We start from the raw sequence: 22,474 nt of genomic DNA on the forward strand, positions 1-22,474 counted from the left end.
ACTTTACTTTTCTTCCGTTTGACATGATCTGAATGTCAGGGAACTTTCTGACGGGGAGCTTTTTGTGCTCTGCTGCATCTACTTGGCATTCAGAGATAAGTGACTTCCCTGCTGTGTTCTGAGCTTTTTCTAGACCCTTCCCCCTAAATGGCTGTAGAAAATTTCTAAGCTGGAATTCAAAGCCCTAAGACTAGACCATCAGAGGCCACTTCCTCATCCTAATAGATTCAGTTAAGATAAACTGAAACACTGTCATCAGGAGCCCTGGGGCAGAGTGGGCTACGTGTTGGACTGCTACCCACAAGGTCAGTAGTTTGAAGCCACCAGCTGTTCTGCAGGAGAGAGTTGAGGTTTTCTCCTGTGAAGAATCTTAGAAGCCCACAGGGTCAATTCTATCCTGTGCTATAGGGTCATTGTGAGTTGGAATTGACCTGATGGTCATGAGTGAGTCAATTTAGTAATCATCTCTTCTCAGTTGAATAAAACGGATAGTGATTACGTTAGGTTTCTGAGGTGGTTTTGTAAGGTCTCTCTCCGGCTAGATTCCAACCTCAGTCCTTGGCTCCGCGCGAGAAAGATTTCACGCCGAAGCCAGGCTCGTGATCCAAGTGAATTTAATGAGAGTTAAAAGAAGCTTCAGGTTTTACGCAACACCCATAGGATTCCTTTGACCATGCGGCCTGGCAGAGACTGCTCCGGGTCACGCAAGGATCTCTCTCCTCCCACAAAGACGACCAGACAAGCCCCTCTCCCTTCCGGTCCCTGCCTTTTCAAGGGTTCCCGGGGGAGGCGTGGTGAACGACCCCAGGTCGATCCCATTGGCTGAATTGCAATCACCTGGCCCAGGTGGGCTGCTCCAGGTGTAACGCCCATCCGAGCCCACCGGCGGGAAAATCCAGTTTTGTCCTATGCTGGCTCTCCTGGGCATGCGTAAATGGACTTCCCAATTCCCTAGGCTAAGCTGCCTAACAGTTTGCCTCGGTTCTTGCTTCTCAATGCTGAAAGAATTCACAAGGCAGAAGCACTTTTGTAAATCCAAGTAACTTTTATGAGGGAAAGGGAAGTTTCAGGTATTACAGTCTGAAAAAGTATACACCAACCCTGGAAAGTGTGCAAGGCTGCATGGTGGGGGCCATGGGAAAGTTTGCAACTAAAAATGGTCACTCCAGCCACTTGTGGGTAGCTTGGAAACACACGTGAAAGGAGTGCCGGAACAGGAACTCAATCCAGAGTGCTGTGCAAAGGGAGAGAGGAGGTGGCCTGAGAGCTTGAGAGAGAGTTCCAGCCCAGATTGGGCATGGGGGAGGGGGAGGGTGGGGGGGGGCGGGGAGGCGCATGTGCGCCCCATCCCTGACCTGCAAGAGGGTCTGGTATTTATTCCCTCCTATCCCCACACTGGCTGGGAAGTGTGGTCGAGGGTATTGGCCAATCTTAGTGGCTGAGTTTAAGTGCACCTGTGTGACATCATATCTCTGGTGCTTAAGGTGGATGTGCCTAGGTTGGCTTCCACCTGGGTCTAGGTGGCCTGGGTCTGTGGATGCCCACTTCTGGATTTTCCTTTAGGTGTCTAATTAGTGTCCCTGATTCCTCTCCAAACCCTTTATTCTGATAGGGCCCGCTGATTTTCACTAGTGCAGGCATTTGGCTTTATAGGCCATGAAAATATTCCAAGAACATTGCTTTGCTTAAAAATAAGCAAACAAAGAAACAAATAAATAAATAAATAAAATAAAGAATGGCCATATAAAAGGTTATCAGGCTTTGGAGATTGCCAAGGAGGGAAGATAAAGCAATGGGCCAGCCTAGTGATGGGTGTTCACTTGGGTAAAGTGAAAGATAGTAAGTAGCTCATAAGGGGGAAGAGAAATCAAGGAGCGGTTGAAAGTAAGCTATTAGGGGGTGTGATGAGTAGTTTAAAATGTTGGCTACAGAGGTGATGATCCAAAATGTAAATTCCTATCTATCAATTTAAAAATTTAAAATGGAGACCTCTTAATAAAGGTTTTGAGATAAAAACACTGTCAAAACATTTAAAACTAATGTACTCATTGAAAAAAAAATGTGAAGTTCTTATTCCACCAGGTCTTCCACCAGGTGGCAGAGTGTGTAAAAGTTGGGCTGCTAATCGCAAGGTTAATAGTTTGAAACCACCAGCTGTCATTCAGAAGAAAGACATAGCTTTCTACTCCTGTAAACAGTTACAGTCTCAGAAACCCATGGGCGCACTTCTTCCCAGCCCATATAAGGTTTAAATGGTCTCTGAGTCAGAATTGATTTGATGGCAGTGTGTGTGTGTGTGTGTGTGTGTGTGTGTGTGTGTGTGAGAGAAAGAGAGAGAGAGAGAGAGAGAGAGAGAGAGAGAGAGAGAGAGAGAGACCAGGTACTTGAAGTGACAATGATGTTATTGTATAAGCTTAAAGACACATAACCTGTTAATAAGATACTTCCAAGTCAGTGAGAAAATTAACCATGAGATAAAAGATGTCTTACAGTAATATCTGTAGTAAAAAGCACTGAATTCTATTTAATGGTCTAATGTTTCTACCCTTTGAAATGTCACATTATATGGATGTGTTTGATAATTACTGATGATTAGTGGCTTTAAACATTTCCATTAGTGATTTAGATTTTTCTGCACTAAACCCTGTGCCATGTTATACATTTTTTTTTTTTGGAACTTCTTGATAACACTTAACCAAATTCTTATTTTGTGACTTCCAACTGCATTCGTTATCTTGAGGGATGACACAAAATTACTAAATAAGCTTAATATTAGTTTATTTTGTATAACTGTTTTTCTGAAACCTTGGGGAACTGCTCACATGGAGGTGAGTGTCACCAGTATTGTGAGTGGATACTTGCAGCGCTTGAGCTCGCTTCAAGAGCAGAATGCCAGTACTGAGATTACATAATTATAGTGCATTTATGCTAGTAAAATTACCTGAAATTTACACGACCATTCACTTAGTTTAGAACTTTTTCATTATTCTCAGCTTCTCGTTACAGGCATTGTTTCTACTTTTTGTTGTTACTGTGACCAACGCTGCCATAAATATTCTTAAATATTGCATTGACCAAACCTTGGAGTTAAATTGCTGGGTCTGAGAGTATGCACACATCGAGCTTTACTACATTATGCCAACTTAGAAACTTGCTCTTGAAAGTAGAATAACTAAAGTGAATGGAAGAAATGATGGCAAAGAAGTGAAGAGAGGATTTTGAAGGGCGAGTTGAGAAGAAAAAAACTACACCGAGATGTATAAAGGCCTAGAGTTCAAAAGCCAAAAGAAGAGAATACAGTTAATATTTCTCAGGCTTGAATAACTGAAAAAAAAAAATCAAGCCTCAAGTTGCAATGTGGAGGGATTCTGTGGGCAAAACCTTAAATGGTATAGGAAGTATCAAAAGAACATGTAAGAAATTGAAAAATTGAAAGGAAAAAGTCAAGCATTCACTGAAGGTATGGCAAAAAGACATGGATCCAGGAATTGATGGAAAATTAATTGAAGTACTTCAAAAAAGCTGATGTAATGTTGAAAGTGCTCACTTGTCTATGCTAAGAAATTTGAAGACAATTACTTGGCTAACCAGCTAGCTAATTAAATATGGAAGTGATCCTTATTTGTGCACATTCCAAAGAAAGATGGGAATTAACTGAATAATATCCATACCACAAACAAGTACATCTTTGCTGAAGATAATTTAAAAACTGCTGTAGTAATATACCAGCAGATATCCAGATTCTTAAGAGGATGTGGCACAAGGGATCTTATTATTGATGTCATTTGGATGGTAGCTGTGTTAGTCTGGGTGCTTTAGAGAAGCAAATCCACAGAAACTCATGTGTAAGAGAGAGTTTTATATTAAGGTTAAGTGCACATCAAGAAAACATCCCAACCCAGTGCTGCCCAAGCCCACAAGTCCAACATTAACCCATATGTCCACCACCAATCCACAAAGTCCTCCTCCATCTCACAAAACACACTATGTTGTCAACTGCAGGAGAAAACTGGAATTAGTGAACGTGTAAGCATCTCAGCACTGGCAGGGGTCTCCACACGGCTGCTCCAGCACCCAGGGCTGCATCGGGGTAGGTCCATGCGGCTTCTCTTAGGGATGTCTTGCAGGAAGTGAGTCTTGCCAGCTGAAGCAGGGAACTGGCTAAGGCAGCTGCACCCTGGCCTGACTGTCAGAAAGCATGAGACCCAAGAAGTAGAAAGGCGAGGTTCACCGAGCCATTTCCCATTTATCCCTCAGCCCTTCAATTAACCCCAATGTGTTTATCGGTCAGGTTGCCACAATAATCTTGAACTAACTCAGTAGCTGAAAGCAGAGAATACCAGAAAGAGGTTCAATGGTCTTTTTGGACTCAGCCAGAAGTATTTGTGGGAATCATAACTCCAGATAACATTGTGAAGAGAAGAGATTTCCAGAAATTTCATGTGGAACTGTACATAGCCCAAGACAGTCATTCAGACAGAACTAAGGCTGTATCCTTGCACCATATTGATTTATCTGTATGCTGAGCAAATAATCTGAGAAGCTGGAGTATATGAAGGAGAGCATGGCTCCAGAATTGAAGGAAACCTCATGAGCAACCTTTCGTATGATGGTGACACACCCTTACTTGCTAAAACCCAACAGGACTTGAAGCATTTATTGATGCAGATCAAAGACTATGACCTTCAGTATGTCAATAAAATAAAATGAAATGCTAAACTTACTGCTATCCAGGTCGATTCAGACTCACAGTGACACTATAGAACAGGGCAGAACTGTCCCTGTGGGTTTCCTAGACTGTAACTCTACGGGAGTAGCAAGCCTCATCTTTGGCCTCACTGACTGGTGATTTCAACTTGCTGACCTTGCAGTAACCACTATACTATCAGGGCTCCTACTCTAAAGAAAAAAATGTTCACCACTGAGCCAATCAATAACCTTATGGTCATTGAAGAAAATATTGACGTCAAGGATTTCATTGTATTGCAAGTTAAAGCCCCTGGAAGCAGCAGTTAAGAAGTCAAAATTGCAAAGGGCTAAATCTTCTGTAAAGTAGCTCATTACAGTGTTGAAGGAGTCCTGGTGGCTTAATGGCCTAGGAGGCACTGAGTTGTTAACTATAAGATCCATGGTTTGAACTTGCCAGCCAGGGCAGACAGAGGAGGCTATCTACTCCTGTAAAGATTTACAGTCTTAGGGGACCCTTTAGGGTCACCACGAGTCCGTGAGTTTAGGAGCCCTGGTTGTGTAGTGAGTTATGTGTTGGACTCCTAATCACAAGGTCAGTAGTTTAAAACCATCAGCTGCTTCATGGGAGAAAGATGAGGCTTCTACTTCCATAAAGAGATAGTCTCTGAAACTCAAAGGCGGCCAGTGCTATTTTGTCTCACAGGGTGGCTATGAGTCAGAATCGACTCAATGGCAGAGTTTGGAGCGGTTGTTTTTTTTTTGAGAAATTGTTGAAGAACAAGGATGTCTCTTTGAGGATCTGACTCAGTCCACGGTGTTTTCAATTTCCTCACATTTATTCATTGGATAATGAATAAAGAAGACTGCAGAAGAATTGATACCACGGAGTCAATTTGATTCAACCGGTGAAAAATAATGTGACATGGGCTACCAGAAGAATGGCAGCAAATGTGTGTTGGATAAAGTAGAGCAAGAATGAAGATGGTGAGAAATGAGGCTGGTGCGACTTTGTCTCTTGTTCTTTAGATCAGCTCTAATGAGGGACCTGGAGAAGGACATCATGCTTAGTAAAGTAGAGGTTGAGAAAAAAGGATAGAGGACCTTTAATGAAATGATTGACTCCGTGGCTGCAGCAATGAGTTCAAGCGTGATCATGATGGTGAGGATAAAGTCGAACTGGGCGGTGTTTTGTACTGCTGTACACAGGATTGCTAGGACTTGGAACCGGCTCCCTGGCCCCTAACAAGAATGACAGCATGGTGCCAAGTTCTTTTTTAAAGTTTTGTTCCAATTTACTCTGACACCAGTAGGGTAAATTTATGACTTCTCTTTGCCATATTCTTGCCAACACTTGGTTATCATGATTTAAATTTTTTGCTAATTGGATGATTTGCAGTGCGTTTTCAAGTACTTAAAATATTAAAATTTATGGCTGGATCTTGATGTGAAAGCACAGTAAATCATTCCTTAGATTTTAAATATGTTCTCAACAAGACTAATTAATGCATTTTCTGAATTATAAATTCAGAATCAGCAGTGTCCTAATTGCAGAGAGGCTACAATAAAGAATTTGCTTAATTTCATATTAAATTAATTATCCAGATTGTTTCTTTCAGTAAGAATAGATATACAGTTTTGTTACAGAAATTGGAGCCTGGTAGAGAGATACTGACAAAGATTAATTTAGTATAATTTTATTTTGCTGAATTTGACGACTGCCCCAAATGAAAAGTAGCTTCATATCCTTGGTTTTGAGCGATGTTCAGAGTCATGTTTTTATACGCACAGACCCATGTAGGACATGAGCACAGACGTCATGGATTTCAATCTGCATGTTGTGCTTTAATTAAAGTGAAGAGTAAAACAACAGTGTAAAATACTAGGATAGGAAAAAATTGCAACTTTCATATTTTCAGGTTCTCTTTTAAAATTTGGTTTTCATTATATCAGAGTTACACCTAACACCCCTTTTCAAGACTGGAGGAAACCTCTCCTTGTCCCCACCTCACTGTCAGACTTTCTCCCCCACCCCCCACCATGGAACTGCCTTGTTCTTTAGAAGCCACACAGTCTTCTATGTGCGTTTGCTGTTACTTCCTAACTGTAGTACAAGCAGTCCCTGACTCACAGTGGGGCTCTGTCCCAATGACTTGTCGTGAGTCAGTTCTGATGAAAGTCAATAAATACCTAATTTTTAAAAAGCTTTCATTATGGTTGCCTTTTATTATCCGTATCTTCCAAAGTGTGATTTGTATTCATCTTTGGGGGCTAGAGACATGACACACACACACACACACACACATATTTAATACATACAAAGGGCTTTCAGAAAGTTCATAGAAAAATGGAGTTTTTCCAGTTAGTTTCTGCAGGTCCTGGGTACACAGCTTATATAAATGCACTCAACTGTGGCTATCATTCCTCTTGTGGAAGGTTCTTGATCATCTGAATTGTCTCTGGGGATGGGATGGTGTTTGTAGTCAGAAAACTAGTGAGAGTTGCATGTATGATCCCCTTCTCCTTTTTTGTGGGGGTGGGGGTTGGCGGGTGGATAACATTTATCTGCCTCCTGAATCTTCCTATGGGCGTTTGCAAGGCAATCAGTGTTTGAGTCCATGTTTTGAAGCAGTTGGAGCGCCTGATTTGTTTGGTAGAAAACCTCAGCTAATCCTTTTGCTGTAAACAGTTTGATGATTTCTGCCTCTTTCTCAGCTTCAGCATGGCACTCTGCTTCTCTAGTTATACTCACGGCGTAAGACTAAGCGGAGTTTAAAGCGGCTTGGGTGGTGGTAGAGTTCCTTGATGTTCCTTTAGATTTTCAAAAGGGCGGCTTATTTTCCTCAGAACATCAGTAAATAGGAATCCTCTTTTGGATTTGCACCAGCGTCACCATCTCATGGATTGGCCTTGCCTCTGGGTTGGAATAGTTAACTCCTGTCACTCTTTTAGCTGCCTTCACGATCCTCTTATTGGTCCCTGATGGTTGCTGAGACAGTCTTTCCTCTTGTGTTATTTCACTGACTTTCTTAACATTATTATAAGGTGTATGATCTTCGGCTTTATATTAATGTCTCAAAAAACTCACTGCCACCCAGTCGATTCTGACTCATAGGGATCCTGTAGGACAGACCAGAAGCGCCCCTCGGGGTTTACAGGGCTATAACCTTAAAGGGAGAAGAAGCCTCATCGTTCTCCCCCCGCCCCACCAGCTGATAGCCCAATTCACAACTCATTATCCCCCCAGACTCCATATATCATTGTCTAGAGCAATGTTTCAGAATGGATGATACTATACTGCACACCCTTGGGGGCGCAGGAGAGATCTAGGGAGGCTGCCAAAGCAGGTACCGACTTTTTCATCTAGGATGATGGGCTATATATAGTACAAGTGCTTTTCATTGCTAGAGGGGTGCTGAGTAATTTTTTTTTCTTCTGCAGATAGGTGGTAATCCAATTAAGTTTGGGAACCTGTGATCTAGAGTCTTCTTCAACTTTAAAAATCTTTTTCAGTTTGAATATTCAGGGACAGGATTTCTTTTGCTAGATACATTGTTAAGGGTCGAAGCAATGAGGGTATTTAGAGGTAGAGAAGTAATGGCTTCAAATTGACAACTGATAACTTCTTTTAAAAACATTTCACCAAGGACTCTTGCAGCTCTTGTAACAATGCATACATCAGTTGTATCAATCAATTTGCCCATATGTTTCCATCATTATTTTGTAGAGACTTATTTTCTATTGAACTCTTGATCTTAGCTTCTCTTTTCCCCCCTTTCCTTCCCCTGATGCATCTTATAATAGAGAATGGTGAATATAATTAGACTGTTGCCCTGGCCTACAATGAAAAGGGTAGCAGTGTTGTAACAATAAACTTGGAAGGTTTTGTTTGTTTTCATTTTAATAGTTTTATTGACATGTAATTCACATACTATATAGTTCAGTAGTTTAAACATTTAAAAGAATTGCACAATCATCACTACAATCAATTTTAGTGAAGTTGGAGTTTAGTGGTTGCTGAGCACGTGTGCAGTTCAAATTGTCATATATCTTTAGCATTAAACATTGTCCAATTTTCTCTCCAGTACCACTCCCAACACTGACTTCATTGTAGATCAGGTCATTGCTGGCTATATGGTAGTGTTCGGAATCAAAAATCATAAAATTGAACATCGGAGAATGATAATATCAGCCAATAACATTGTGTGTAGTACATATTACTGATAAGATATCCACTCTCACAAAACAAGACGGACAGCCATTTGTAACTGTAATACTTTGTAAGTTGGGAGCTTTCTTTATTCCTGCAATGAAAGGTGATGATTTAACTCTTTCCCGTCCTCCTGGCTCATTCACATACTTTTTTTAACTCTCATTTTTAATATAATTATATTACAATTTATATGTGGACTAGAGTTGATTATTTATGTTATTTTCACTACTCTGAAAAGCAATTTACAGCTGAGTCATTCGGTATAGTATGATTACTTTTAAACATTGTTTTCCCTTGCGTTAGTAATTCTCTTCTCCATTTGTTGTTTTTGTTGGATGAGGGGGTTTGATTTCTTCATATTAATCACTAATCCATTTCTAATCCAGGTCTCTAAATCATGAATTTGAGTGTTTTGTCAATTTTAACTTTTGGGGGGCTTGTCATTTCTGATGAGGTTGAGTTGCTCATTACTCCTCATGCACAGTTGCATCCTGGGATCCTGTCCCTTTGCATATGTATGTATATATATATATATTAAAATTGGGGATTAGTGAAGGCTTACAGGGCAGAGATCTGTTTTATGTTATCAGTTATTATGTCAATCTTATTCATTGCATCCTTCTTAGTGTAGCACTGTCAGGGGAAGCCAGCCCCTAACACATCATTACGGGTCCAGTATGCGCAATTGTATGGCAATAATAAGCAAAGATCATAGTAAAGTTATAGACAGCATGAGAGATAGAAGTGAAGTATTGAAATAAATGGAGTCAGTCACAATTCATAGTAGCATGCTCACCTCAGCCCTACTTGATGGTCCACGTGGAGGGAGAGAGTGATCTTTAATGTTAACCCAGGCTTTTTATATTCTCCAGGGACGTGCAAGCCCCCTAATTACAGGTAAGTACATACATCACAGGGAGGGGTTGTGCCATAGGTAATACAGTAATGAAAGGGGGTGGTCTAGGGGTATTCATGCAATAATAAGAGGAGGGATTGGGGTATACATGTGATAAAATGGGTGGATAACTTAACTTTGGATGTAACAGAGTCAGTTTGGCCTGTACCCTGACTCAACTGATAGAGGTCATTATTGGTAGGGTGAGAACGCTTGGTTGCCACATAGTACCACTTATCCCACTTTCTCCCTCTGTTTCCTTTTTCAGTTTATCCTTATGAATGTTGGCCTTGGATCAGTGCTTTCCTTTTGATCTCAAATGGTTGATTATTCTAAGGTGTGAGGGTCTCACTAGTGTTATTGTTTCTCTTCCCGGTGGTCCTTGTCCAGTAAGTGTTGGACTGCTCATAGCAAGATCTCACCAGCCATATGGTGGGAGAAGGACAAGGCTATCTGCTCCCTTGAAGATGTACAGCCTCAGACTCCTTACATAGAGTCACTCTGAGTGGAAATTGGAGTGATAACCATGGTTTATTATTTTCTTGACCCATCTCGTGTTGAATCCTGGTTCTGGAGCCTATGGCATCTTCATTTTTCATTCATGCTTTTGTTTTGGTGGTGCACTTTTTCCTGGAGCTTTTGGAGAAAGCATGGCAGGGCATACATTGTCTAATATCCTCCAAGTCTGAAAAATGCCTGGTTCTTTTGCCTTACACTTGATATTTTGACGGGGCATAGACTACGAGCTTAGATGTAATTTTCTTTCAGAATTTTAATGATCTTCTGCTTAGGTTATTCTGTCAGGCCTTCTCAACCTGAAGCCATTCTGAATCCCAAACCTTCGTATCCAACCTGTGCTTTCTTTTTTTTGCATGTGTATAAGAAAGAGATTAATATACAAGAGCAACTGAACATTGCTAAAACATCCCAGCCCAGTTCAGATCAAGTCCATAAATCCTATTTTAGCACACATTTCCTATATCAATCTATAAAGTCCTCTTCAGATTCACAAAGCACATGAAATGACACTGAATGCAGAAGATCACAGGCCAGTGGGTAGAGTGTCTTTGGGTCTAGTGTCACTGGAAACATCTCACGCTGGCAGAGGTCTCTCTGTGGCTTCTCTGGCTTCCGAGGTCTGGCCAACTTGTTCTTTCTATTTAGAAACTGCTAATATAGTCCTTGTATTCAGTATCATGAAATTTATTCATGATGTCCTTTCTTTTTCAGGTATTATTGCATTGCGTCTTGATGATTTGTTCATTCTAGAAACTCATATAATCAGTTCTTAGTTTTATTTATTCTTAAATGATTTATTCCCTGCCTTTTAAAAATTCTCTTTGCACTTCTTTTATTTATTTATTTAGCTTTTTTTTACACTTCTTTTACATAAATGTTGGACTCCCTGGACTTATTCTTCAGTTTTCTTCTGTTTTTATACTTCAGTGATTTTTTTTTTTTGGTTCTGACTTCTTGGTTGTTTTCTCATTTTTATCTGTCTGCTGTGTGTGTGTATTGAGTTTTAATTTATTCTAGCCTCTTTAAATTGCCAATAGCTTGTTTTTATTTTTATTTTTGAAAAAAATATCCGGACTCATTTCATGGATGCTGTATTTTATTTCTCTGAGGATATTAAGGGTACTATTTTTAAATCTTGATTGATTTTAAAAGGGAAATGAAAGCTAAATTAGCAAACGTATTGTTAATGCAGTAAGGTGGAAAACTTCTCATCTTGTGTTCAGATGCTCAAAGAAAATAACAGATTCCCATCTGAAGACAATTGGACATCCCCTTACAGAAGGGTCACAAGGAAGAGATGAGGCAGTCAGGGTGCATTATAGCACCGGCAAAGCATACAACTTTCCTCCGGTTCTTTAATGCTTCCTCCCCGCCACTATCATAAACCCAGTTCTACCTTACAAATCCAGCTAGACCATAGCATGTAAATTGGTACAGATAAGAACTTGAAACACAGGGAATCCAGGACAGATAAACCCCTCAGGACCAATAATGAGAGTAGAGATACCAAGAGGGTAAGGGGAAGGTGGGGGGAGTACGAGGTGACCGATCACAATGATCTACATATAACCCCCTCCCAGGGGGATGGGCAACAGAAAAATGGGTGAAGGGAGACAGTGGTCAGTGTAAGACCGAAAAAAAACCCCTCAAGAATTCATGAGGAAGGGAGGGTGGTGGAAGGGCTCAAATGGAAGGAGAGTATTTTGGGGGTGATGATGGCAGCATTTGCTTGACGCAATGGATGGATGGATGGATTGTGATAAGAGCTGTATGAGCCCCCAATTAAAAGATTTTTTATAAAAACCAGAAACAGTTAAGAGTTGACAAAATCCCAGAGGAAGAAAGTGTACTACTAAGTTGGTAGTTAAAGGGAAAAGTTATTTCAAAAGTACCACAGAGCAGTGCCAATCAAACCACCCAGTGCCACAGACTTAGAAGTCCCAGCAAAAGCACGGGCTGTTCTGGGACATGCCAGATTAGTTTCCAGATCACAAATCAAACACCAGGACCAGGGATAATGTAGTTGTGGGTTTAAAAAAAATTTTTTTAAGGATGTTTATTGCAACATTTTAAAATATGCGTGTGAAAAGGGAGATATAAGTTAAAATTTAACATGATATTGGTTAAATAAACAATACACTCATATAGTGAAACATCATGCCATCTTTTAAAATAATATACAAATATATTTATTGATGAGAAAAGGTATTTTTAATATTTTATCAAGCGTAAAAGCAGTTAGCAAAAATAAACATAGGAGAAAAGTCTGAGAAGACTTATAAATGTAGTAAAAGTTCATATATCTACATGGCAACATTATGAGAAATTTTTTTCTTGTCTTTTTACTACTATTTTCTCATTTTTAGACATCATTTGTATAAAAATAAGATTTTTTAAATGAGTGGGTTTAAAAGAAATTTGTGCGTTTTTCCCCTAAAGTTTTCTTTTTTAAAAAATTAATAAATCATTTTATTGGGGGCTCTTAAGGCTCTTCTAACAATCCATACATCAATTATGTCAACCACATTTGTGCATGTGTTGCCATCATCATTTTCAAAACATTGTCTTTCTGCTTGAACCCTTGGTATCAGCTCCTCTTTTTGCTCTTTCTCCTCTACCCTGATTTGGGTTTTTTAAAGTAGTAACTCATCAGGAAAATAAATAAATAAATACATGCGCGCGCATACACAAAAGAAAATAACAGACTCTTCAATTTGGGGTACTAACTCCAATTTTTCTCACAAGTTCCTACTTAACATTTGTAATTGGCAGGAGAGGGGGCCGGGCATTATACAACTTAAACTTTCTAATTGGCTTCTGTCTCATGAGGTCATTCTGCATTTCTCACATATGTTTTTGGTGTTTCAGATGTCCTCTCTTTCCTTTTTTCTCTACTGGGTCTTCAGATGTGTCATGGGGGGTGGTTTTTATGTGCTTTTGTGAAATGATTGCGTGTGTCTTTGACTTGATCTTCACTGGTACTTGCAGTAAGGCGGTTGTCCAGATTAACCTGGATTGTTGGACTGCTCAGATGGGAATAGTCTCTCTATCCTTTGGAAATAATATTTCCAGAGCTTATGGAACTTCTGAAACCTCCTGATGTATGTAATCCATGGAGCCTGGAGTAAGGTGTCAGATTCATCTGCCTGCCTTCTTTCTTGTTACAGCTCCTGCCCCTTATCTCAAACTATGTTGTCCCAGAGCTTCCTTATAGGATGGTCTCCTCTTAGGGCTCTATGTGGAAAGCTAGGCAAAAGCCCTTGTTTATCTAGTGAGGGAAGTGATGAGGTAGGCTTTCTATTTCCTCCTAATACTTAAAGGTTTTTTATTTCATAACTGCTCTTCTCCTGAATACCATTTATCTTGCCCCTTGACTGGAGCTGTAGTGGCAGATGGGGATTGTTAGGTGGAGTTGAGTTGGTTCTGACCCATATCGACCCTATGTAAAATAGAACAAAGCACTGCCCTGCCCTGTGCCATCCTCACAATGGTTGATACGTTTGAGTTAATCATTACTGCCACCGCGTCAACCCATCGTCATCTCACTAAAGGTCTTCCTCTTTTTCAGTGCTCCTTTACCAAGCATGATGTCCTTTGCCAGCCACTGATCTCTCCTGATAACAGGTCCAAAGTACGTGAGCTGAAGTCTCTCCATCTTTGTTTCCAAGGAGCATTCTGGCTGTACTTCTTCCAGGACATATTTGTTCATTCCTGTAGTAGTTCATGGTGCTTTCAGTATTCTTCACCAACCCCATAATTCAAAGTCACCCATTCTGCTGCGGGCTTCTCTAGTCATTGCCAGCTTTCACATGCATGAGGTGATTGGAAATGCCAGGGCTTGGGCCATGCCCACCTGACTCCTCAAAGTGACATCCTTGCTCTTCCACACTTTCAAAAGGTTTTGTGCAGCAGAGTTATCAATCCAATTCATCCTTTGGTCTTGTAATTGTTGCTTTATGAGCATTTATTGTGCGTCCACACAAAATGAAGTCTTCTCAGTTCATCATGATATAGTTATTGGTCAGTTGTGGGAATTTTGGTTTTCTTCACATTGAGTTGTAATCCATGTTGAAGACTGTAATCCTTATCTTCACTGAGAGTGCTTCAAGTTCTCCTCCCTTTCAACAAGCAGGGGTGTATCATTTGCATAGTGCAGGTAATTAATACGGCTTCTTCTGATCCTGATAACACTCTCTTCTTCATATAGTCCAGTTTCTCAGATTATTTGCTCAGCATACAGATTAAATATATATGGTGAAAGAATTCAGCCCTGACACACCTCTTTCCTGATTTTAAACCATGCAGTAGTCCCTTGTTCTACTAGAACGACTTGCCTCTTGATCCATATACAGGTTTCCCATGAGCACAATGAAGTGTTCTGGTATTCCCATGTTTATCAAGGGAAGGAAACCCAGAAATACCATCCCAATTATATAACTGATGAATTATTTCATTGTATAGAAGGAGGACTTTAAAAAAAAAACATTTTATTAGGGGCTCATACAACTCATCACAATCCATACATATACATACATTAATTGTATAAAGCACATCTGTACATTCTTTGCCCTAATCATTTTCTTTTTTTTTTTACATTTTATTAGGGGCTCATACAAGTCTTATCACAATCCACACATATACATACATCAATTGTATAAAGCACATCCGTACATTCTTTGCCCTAATCATTCTCAAAGCATTTGCTCTCCACTTAAGCCCTTTGCATCAGGTCCTCTTTTTGTTCCCCCTCCCTCCCCGTTCCCCCCTCCCTCATGAGCCCTTGATAATCCACAGATTGTTATTTTGTCATATCTTGCCCTATCCAGAGTCTCCCTTCCCCCCAGAAGGAGGACTTTTGTTATCTCTTTTAAAAATGATTTCAGCACTTCATAAAATTTTCCATCTTTGCTAGGAACCAGTCAGCCTAAGTTGTGACTTATGAACCCAACCTCAGAACAAACCTTGAAATTAGTAAGCAGTTAGTAAAGGACTATTTTTATACCCTTATGGCATTTACAGAAGTTGGCTGGGGTGTGCATATTCCATTTTATCTGCTTTTCACTTGAGAACTCTTGGATCAGGTTCAATTCTTTGAAAGATGGATTATGTGAATGTAAGTATGTTTTAAAAGTGTATCAACATGTATAATCAAGGAATCTCTCTTGAAAGTGTTTCAACACTTTAGGAGGAACCACTCCAAGAACCACATCTTAATTAGTTCTTTACTTTTCCTTACAGGTATTACAGTGTCATTTTTTTGTACGTTGTGGGGCAATTTAATTCTCTACAGAAACTTGAATAGATTAAAATTGTTCCTAATTTTCTTTTTCTGGGGACAAACAGAGCATAGCCATGTATTACCCAGGTATACGATTTCTTTTGTCTTCCTCGCTGGAATGAGTAATAATGGTTCTCGGCTGCAGATTATTAAATTGTCAACCTGGAGTACTGTACTATTCATGAAGGAAGCTTATTGAATATAGCACAGCCCTGCACCTTTCTGAGGGGAGGGAGGGCTTATGTTCTTCGCTGGCTACTTCCTTTCCTCCAACATAGTGCATAAACACATTTGCTTCTGCTTCCAATTTTTTTTGGATCAGCGTATTAGAATATTGTTCCCCCAGAGACTGTTGCCCTGAGATACCCCTCAACTTTGAATTGAAGCCACTCATAGAGATCAGTTTTCAGGCAAATAATAGATTTGCTTATGAGATAAATACTAAACCTCTGCATACTGTGTACCTTCAATCATCTACATGAGTCCAAAGACCAATATTTACTCTAAGCAGATTAAGGGAAGGGAGCAGAGGAGTAGACACATTGGAGCAAGAGCAAGCAGAATAGAGCTAATGGCAATGTTGTGAACAATGTCTGAGAAATATGTGTAGAAATTGATTTATGGGAACAGAATTTGATATGCAAAGTTTCACCAAAATCACAATACCAAATATGAAATGTGTATCATGTAAGGGCTGGATAGATAAGGAGTTCTCGGGATGGATAAGGAGTCATATGTCAGAGAAAAGGGTCAGGATGATCTGAAATGTTTTTAATTGTATATGTGCTCTTTCATTTTCCTTTGACATATTCTGATATACCTGTTCTAGTATATCTGTGTTTTATTTATTATTTTTAAAAATAAAAGATTATTTTATTGGGAGCTCTTACAGCTCTTATAACAATCCAAACTTCATTTAAATCAAGCATATTTGTACATAAGTTACCATTATTATTTTCTAATCATTTACTTCCTATTTGAGTCCTTGGTATCAGCTCCTCTTTTTTCCCTTCTCTCCCCACCCTCGTGATCCCTTGATAACTGATAAATGATTATTATTTTTGTATCTTAAAAACAATATATTGGGAGCTCATACAGCTCTTTTCACAATCCATCCATCCATCCATCCATCCATCCATCCATCCATTGTGTCAAACATATTTGTATATGCTGTATATACTCAAGTATAAACTGACCTGAATATTAGCCAAATCACCTAATTTTACCACAAAAACTGCATAAAAGTGTGCTGAACCACCCCTCCCCCAGAAGAATTTACTTCAGAGGACAACACTGAAGCTACAGCTGAGGGAGAGGGACATGTCTGATCAGAACACACGGGAGCAAATGAAGCCGGAGAAAGAGAGTGGAGCACATTCTGGCCCACCAAGCCTTGACGACGATATCCCTGCACAGAGCAGCCAATGCAAAGAAGTCCATTTGGCCAGCCCCCTAGGAGACACGACATCCCTCACTGACCCATGGCCCTACAGGGGACAACACTGGAGACACAGTGTGGGAATGGCGCCTGGTCTGACCCTACCACACTGAGGCAAAACACTAAAGGCATGCAATAGAACAGCAAGGGGAGCAGAGCAAGGAAGTCCCTAGGACATACCAAAAATAGACTTTGGGGCCAGGGTGTGGCACCCCATCAGACTCGACTTGAAGACACTCCTAAAGACCAACAAACAAGGACCAACCTTGAGCAATTTACAGGCTTTTCTTTTCTTTGGTTGTTGTTTTGTTTTCTTTCGTTGCTTGGTTTTGCTCTGTCTTGTTTTGTGACTGTTATTATCTCTGCAGGTCTAGCTAGATAAGATTGGCAGGATAAACAATCTGGAGGAAATACCAACAGGACTAACAGTTCCAGGGGGACATGGGAGAAGGGGAGGTAGGAGAAAGGAAGTGGTGTTAACAAATCCAGGAACAAGGGAACAACAGTGATCCAAAATCAGTGGTGAGGAGGGTGTAAGAGGCTTGGTAGGGCTTGATCAAGGACAAGGTAACTCAGAGGAATTACTGAAACCCAAATGAAGGCTGAACATAATAGTGGGAGAAGAGGGAAGTAAAAGGAAATAGAGGAAAGAACTAGGAGGCAAAGGGCATTTATAAAGGTCTAAATACAGACATGTACATATTTATATATGATGATGGGGAATTAGAACTATGTGAATATATTTATAGGTTTAGCATTACGGTAGCAGATGGACATTGGGCCTCCACTCAAGTACTCCCTCAATGCAAAAACACTTTGTTCTATTAAATTGGCATTCCATGATGCTTACCTTCCCTACATGATTGTTGAAGACAAGGTGAGTACATAAGCAAATGTGGCGAAGAAAGCTGATGGTTCCCGGCTAGCCAAAGATATAGCATCTGGGGTCTTAAAGGCTTGAAGGTAAACAATCTTCTATCTAGATCAGAAGCAACAAAACCCACATGGAAGAAGCACCCACCTGTGGGATCACGAGGTATTGATGGGATCAGTTATCAAGCATCAAAGAGCAAAAAAATCATATCATTGTGAATGAGGGGGAGCGTGGAGTGGGAACCCAAAGCCCAGTTTTAGGCAACTGGACATCCCCTTACAGAAGGGTCATGGGGAGGAGATGAGTCAGGGAGGGTGCAGTGTAGCAGTGATGAAACATACAACTTTCCTCTAGTTCCTAAATGCTTCCTTCCCCCTCCACTGTCATGATCCCAATTTTACCTTACAAGTCCTGCTAGACCAGAGGATGTACACTGGTACAGATAGCAACTGGAAACACGAGGAGTTCAGGACAGGTGCCTCCTTCAGGACCAGTGGTGAGAGTGGTGATAATGGGAGGGTAGAGGGAAGGTGGGTAGAAAGGGGAAACGAATTAAAAGGATCTCCATATAACCCCCTCCCTGGGGGATGGACAACAGAGAAGTGGGTGAAAGGAGCCTAGGTACTAGAAGAATACTGGAGGTGGAAGAAGATCCCTCCTCATACTTGCTGAATTGCTGTTTAGCAATGTCATTCTAGTAATAATACTTCACTTTGATAGTGGTGAGTAGTTAGTGTCTTTTTTTCCCCCTCAACATTCCTGTACCTCTTAATAGACAGCACATTACATTCTTAGTCTGGGTTCTCTGGTAAAGCTAGGCAAGTGAAGTGTGTGTAAAATGTGTCTTGCTGAAACATAAACCTGTGTAATGGAGAGGCTGCAAGCATTCATCATAAACATCAATAAAATAGTTTATGCCATTTTAAATTAGCTTGAAAGAAGGCAGATATTCTTATTATCTTCCCCAGGTACTGTACAATTCAAGTTTTCATTTCCAAATTTTTAATAATTACAAGGCAGGGGTTAGGCATGCCATCTGCTTCCCCTCAGGGAAGCGTCCACATAAAGCTTTTGTCTCACCAGGAACTCAAATAACAGTCTACTGTTGACCAGAAGCCTTACTGATAACCCAAATAGTCAACTAACACCTGAGTTTTATATGTGTTATATGAGTGTGCCTCACTTATATACTGTACCCACATAAAAGCTGAATTTACAGTGTAAAATTAAAGGATATTTCAAAGAAAAATGCATGATTTTCACATAGCTACAGCAACTACTTCGTTAATTTCCTTTTCTTTTTTAATAATTGTCCTTATTCTAGATTAATTTATCTTGAATTGTTTGGCAACGACAGCTGCAGAGCTGAACCTATGGTACACATTAAGCAATTCCAGTTTTTCTTGTCATGATTTTTTTCTTTCCTGCTTCTTGGGATCACTTCTGGTGTCACTAGTGGTACTTCAGATAGGCCCCATGGTGTTACTCGAAATTCAGTGTTGAACTAAACAAAATGGAGAACACAGAAGAGCCACAAGAGATCACTTTTCACTGTGATAAGCAATTTACTGGAGAGATGAACTGCTCACACTGAGATGATTAGTGTCACACAATTTAAAAAAAATCTGCGTATAAGTGGACCTGCATAGTTCAAACCTGTTTTCTTCAAGGATCAAGTGCATTTCTATTTACTAGATGTTCTTAACAACACTGTTTGCTCAGTATATTAAAAGTGATTTAAGTGAGGATGGTATGAATCAGTAAATGTTTTATTCTGTTTATGTATAACAGAAAAAAAGGAGTCTTGATAAGTTGGAGCCAACTCAATGGCACTTACCAACAACAACAACAAACACAAAATGTTTAATTTGCCATTTTGTATGAGTATGCATTTAGTGATTTAAAGAATTCATTCAGAAATTTTTAAAATATTTAAGTATCCCATAGTGACAGGTACCGTACTAGGAATATAGTTGCATAAAATACAGACATGATACTAAAACAAAACAAAGCAAAGCAAAAAAAAATTCACTACCATCAAATTGGTATTATCCCCATAGGTTTCTAAGACTGTTAATCTTTATGGGAGCAGACAGTCTCATCTTCCTTCTGAGGAACAACTGGTGTGCTGGAACTGCTGACCTTGTGGCTAGCAGCCCAACACATAACTCACTATGCTTCCAAGACTCCTTACTGATGTGATACTTACCTTCAAAGAATTTGTTATCTGGTAGGACCGAAAAATATTGTGTAATTACAAAGATAATAAATTAAATGATAGACAAGTTATTGTAAGGGACTATGGTAAGGGAATTAAAGAGAGTTCACACAGTCGGCCACCACTCAATTGTTATTTGTCATGCTGTGGAGGCTGGCATAGATAGTTCAAATATCAGCAAGGTCATCATGGCGGACCTGGTTCCAGCAGAACTTTCAGACTAAGAAAAAGAACCAGGCTATTTCTGAAAAAATTGGCCAGTGAAAAATCTTAGGAATAGCAGAGAACATTGTCTAATACAGTACCAGAAGATGAGCCCCTTAGGCTGGAAGGCCTCTTCAAGGTCAAGTTGACTGTAATGGCATAGATGGAGTAAAGCTTCTGGAGTAAAGCTTCTTCATTAGCTGATATGACATGACTCAAAATGGGAAAAAATAGCTCCAGATAGTCACTAATAACCTTAAAGTGAAATATACAAAATATGCATCTAGGAAAATTGGAATGTATAAAAATGACAGGGAGATGCGGATAGTGATAATCTAGGCACTCTCACATCAGTTCTGACTCTTAGTGACCTTATAGGACAGGGAAGATCTGGCCCTGTGAGTTTTTGTGACTGCGACTCTTTATGGGAGTAGTAAGCCTCATCTTTTGTCTGATTCTAGCCATTATTGAGCTGAAATGAACTGACATTGGCTGTTTTGAATCCGTCTATAATGTGGTCTCCCAATACCAGGCATGATAAATTGAAGAGGAATGTCATCATCAAAAAATAACTTTTCAGCTTTGCGCAGTGGCAATATCGTAGCCAATGAGGTTTACCCGAGGCGCGATTATTGCTAATTGAAAACTTTTCCCAATACCCCGCCGTGACGACTTGAAATATAGTCGGCATTGGCAATTTTTGACGGTCTCCATGGAGACTGAAAAAAAAATCTTTTCAAGATGAATTCTGAAGTACACACTTCCTAGATGCCACACGGAAAATCAGTTAAAAGTACAATTACCACTCATATCAAAGATAAAGAAATGGAAGACTTTTTAATAATTTCTGCAGTATGAAATTGATCAACAAGGGTAAGGTTGCATAGAGAAGAGGTATAGCTGTAGCCCAAGTGGGGACGGAGCATGGTAGTAGGGCAGGAGGAAAGTCAAGGGAGATGGAGGAAAGAGCTAGGAGTAAAGGGGCATTTATGGAGGTCTAGACAAAGACATGTACATGCAAATATATATATGAGGATGGGGAAATAGATCTATGTGTCTATATTTATAGGTTTAGTATTAAGGTGGCGGAACGACCTTGGCCCTCTACTCAAGCACTCCCTCAATGCATGAATACTTTCTTTTATTAAATTGGCACTCTATGATGCTCACTCTCCCTACACAACTGCTGAAGCCAAAGCGGGTGAACAAGTAAATGTGGTGAAGAAAACTGATGGTGCCCGGCTATCAAAAGAGATAGTGTCTGGGGTCTTAAAAGCTTAAAGATAAACAAGTGGCCATCTAGCTCAGAAGCAACAAAGCCCACATGGAAGAACACACCAGCCTGTGTGATCGCGTGGTCCCAAAGGGATCTGTTATCAGGCATCAAAGAACAAAAATCATATCAGTGGCTGAACACCTCCATGATATGATCGCCGAAGACAAATGGGTGCATAAGCAAATGTGGCGAAGAAAGCTGATGGTGCCTGGCTATCGAAAGAGACAGTGTCTGGGGTCTTAAAGACTTGAAGGTGAACAAGCGGGCATCTAGCTCAGAAGCAATAAAGCCCACATGGAAGAAGCACACCAGCCGGTGCGATCATGAGGTGCCAAAGGGACCAGGTATAAGGCATCATGCAAAAAAAAAAAAAAAGTATATATACCATAGTGAATGAAGGGGCAAGTGCAGAGTGGAGACCCAAGGCCCAAGTGTCGGCCACTGGAGATCCCCTCATAGAGGGGTTCAGGAGAGGAGATGGGTCAGTCAGGGTGCGATGTAGTACCGATGAAGAACACAGCTTTCCCCCAGATCCTGGATGCTTCCTCCTGCCAACTACCATGATCCGAATTCTACCTTGCAGGACTGGATAGGGCAGAGGTTGTACACTGGTGTATATGGGAGCTGGAGGCACAGGGAATCCAGGGTGGACGATACCTTCAGGGCCAGGGGTGTGAGGGGCGAGGCTGGGAGATTGGAGGGTGAGTGGTTTGGAAAGGGGGAACTGATTACAAGGATCCACATGTGACCTCCTCCCTGGGAGTTGGACAGCAGGGAAGGGGGGGAAGGGAGACTCCGGATAGGACAAGATATGACAAAGTAACAATCTATAAATTATCAAGGGCTCATGAGGGAGGAGGGAGTGGGGAGGGA

At 40.4% G+C, this 22,474-nt stretch overlaps 1 protein-coding gene and 1 non-coding gene across 4 annotated transcripts in view; both read left to right on the top strand.

Annotated features, from left to right (window-relative positions):
• Positions 1 to 22,474, top strand: part of TTC28 (tetratricopeptide repeat domain 28) — a 696,928-nt gene that overhangs the window by 87,604 nt on the left and 586,850 nt on the right. The window lies entirely within an intron of this gene.
• Positions 20,904 to 21,044, top strand: LOC142429961 (U4 spliceosomal RNA). The gene has a single exon (XR_012780462.1). It is a non-coding gene; the product is annotated as a U4 spliceosomal RNA (small nuclear RNA).

The sequence above is a fragment of the Tenrec ecaudatus genome, chromosome 16 (genome assembly GCF_050624435.1).
Source record: "Tenrec ecaudatus isolate mTenEca1 chromosome 16, mTenEca1.hap1, whole genome shotgun sequence".
NCBI classification, from domain to species: domain Eukaryota; kingdom Metazoa; phylum Chordata; class Mammalia; order Afrosoricida; family Tenrecidae; genus Tenrec; species Tenrec ecaudatus.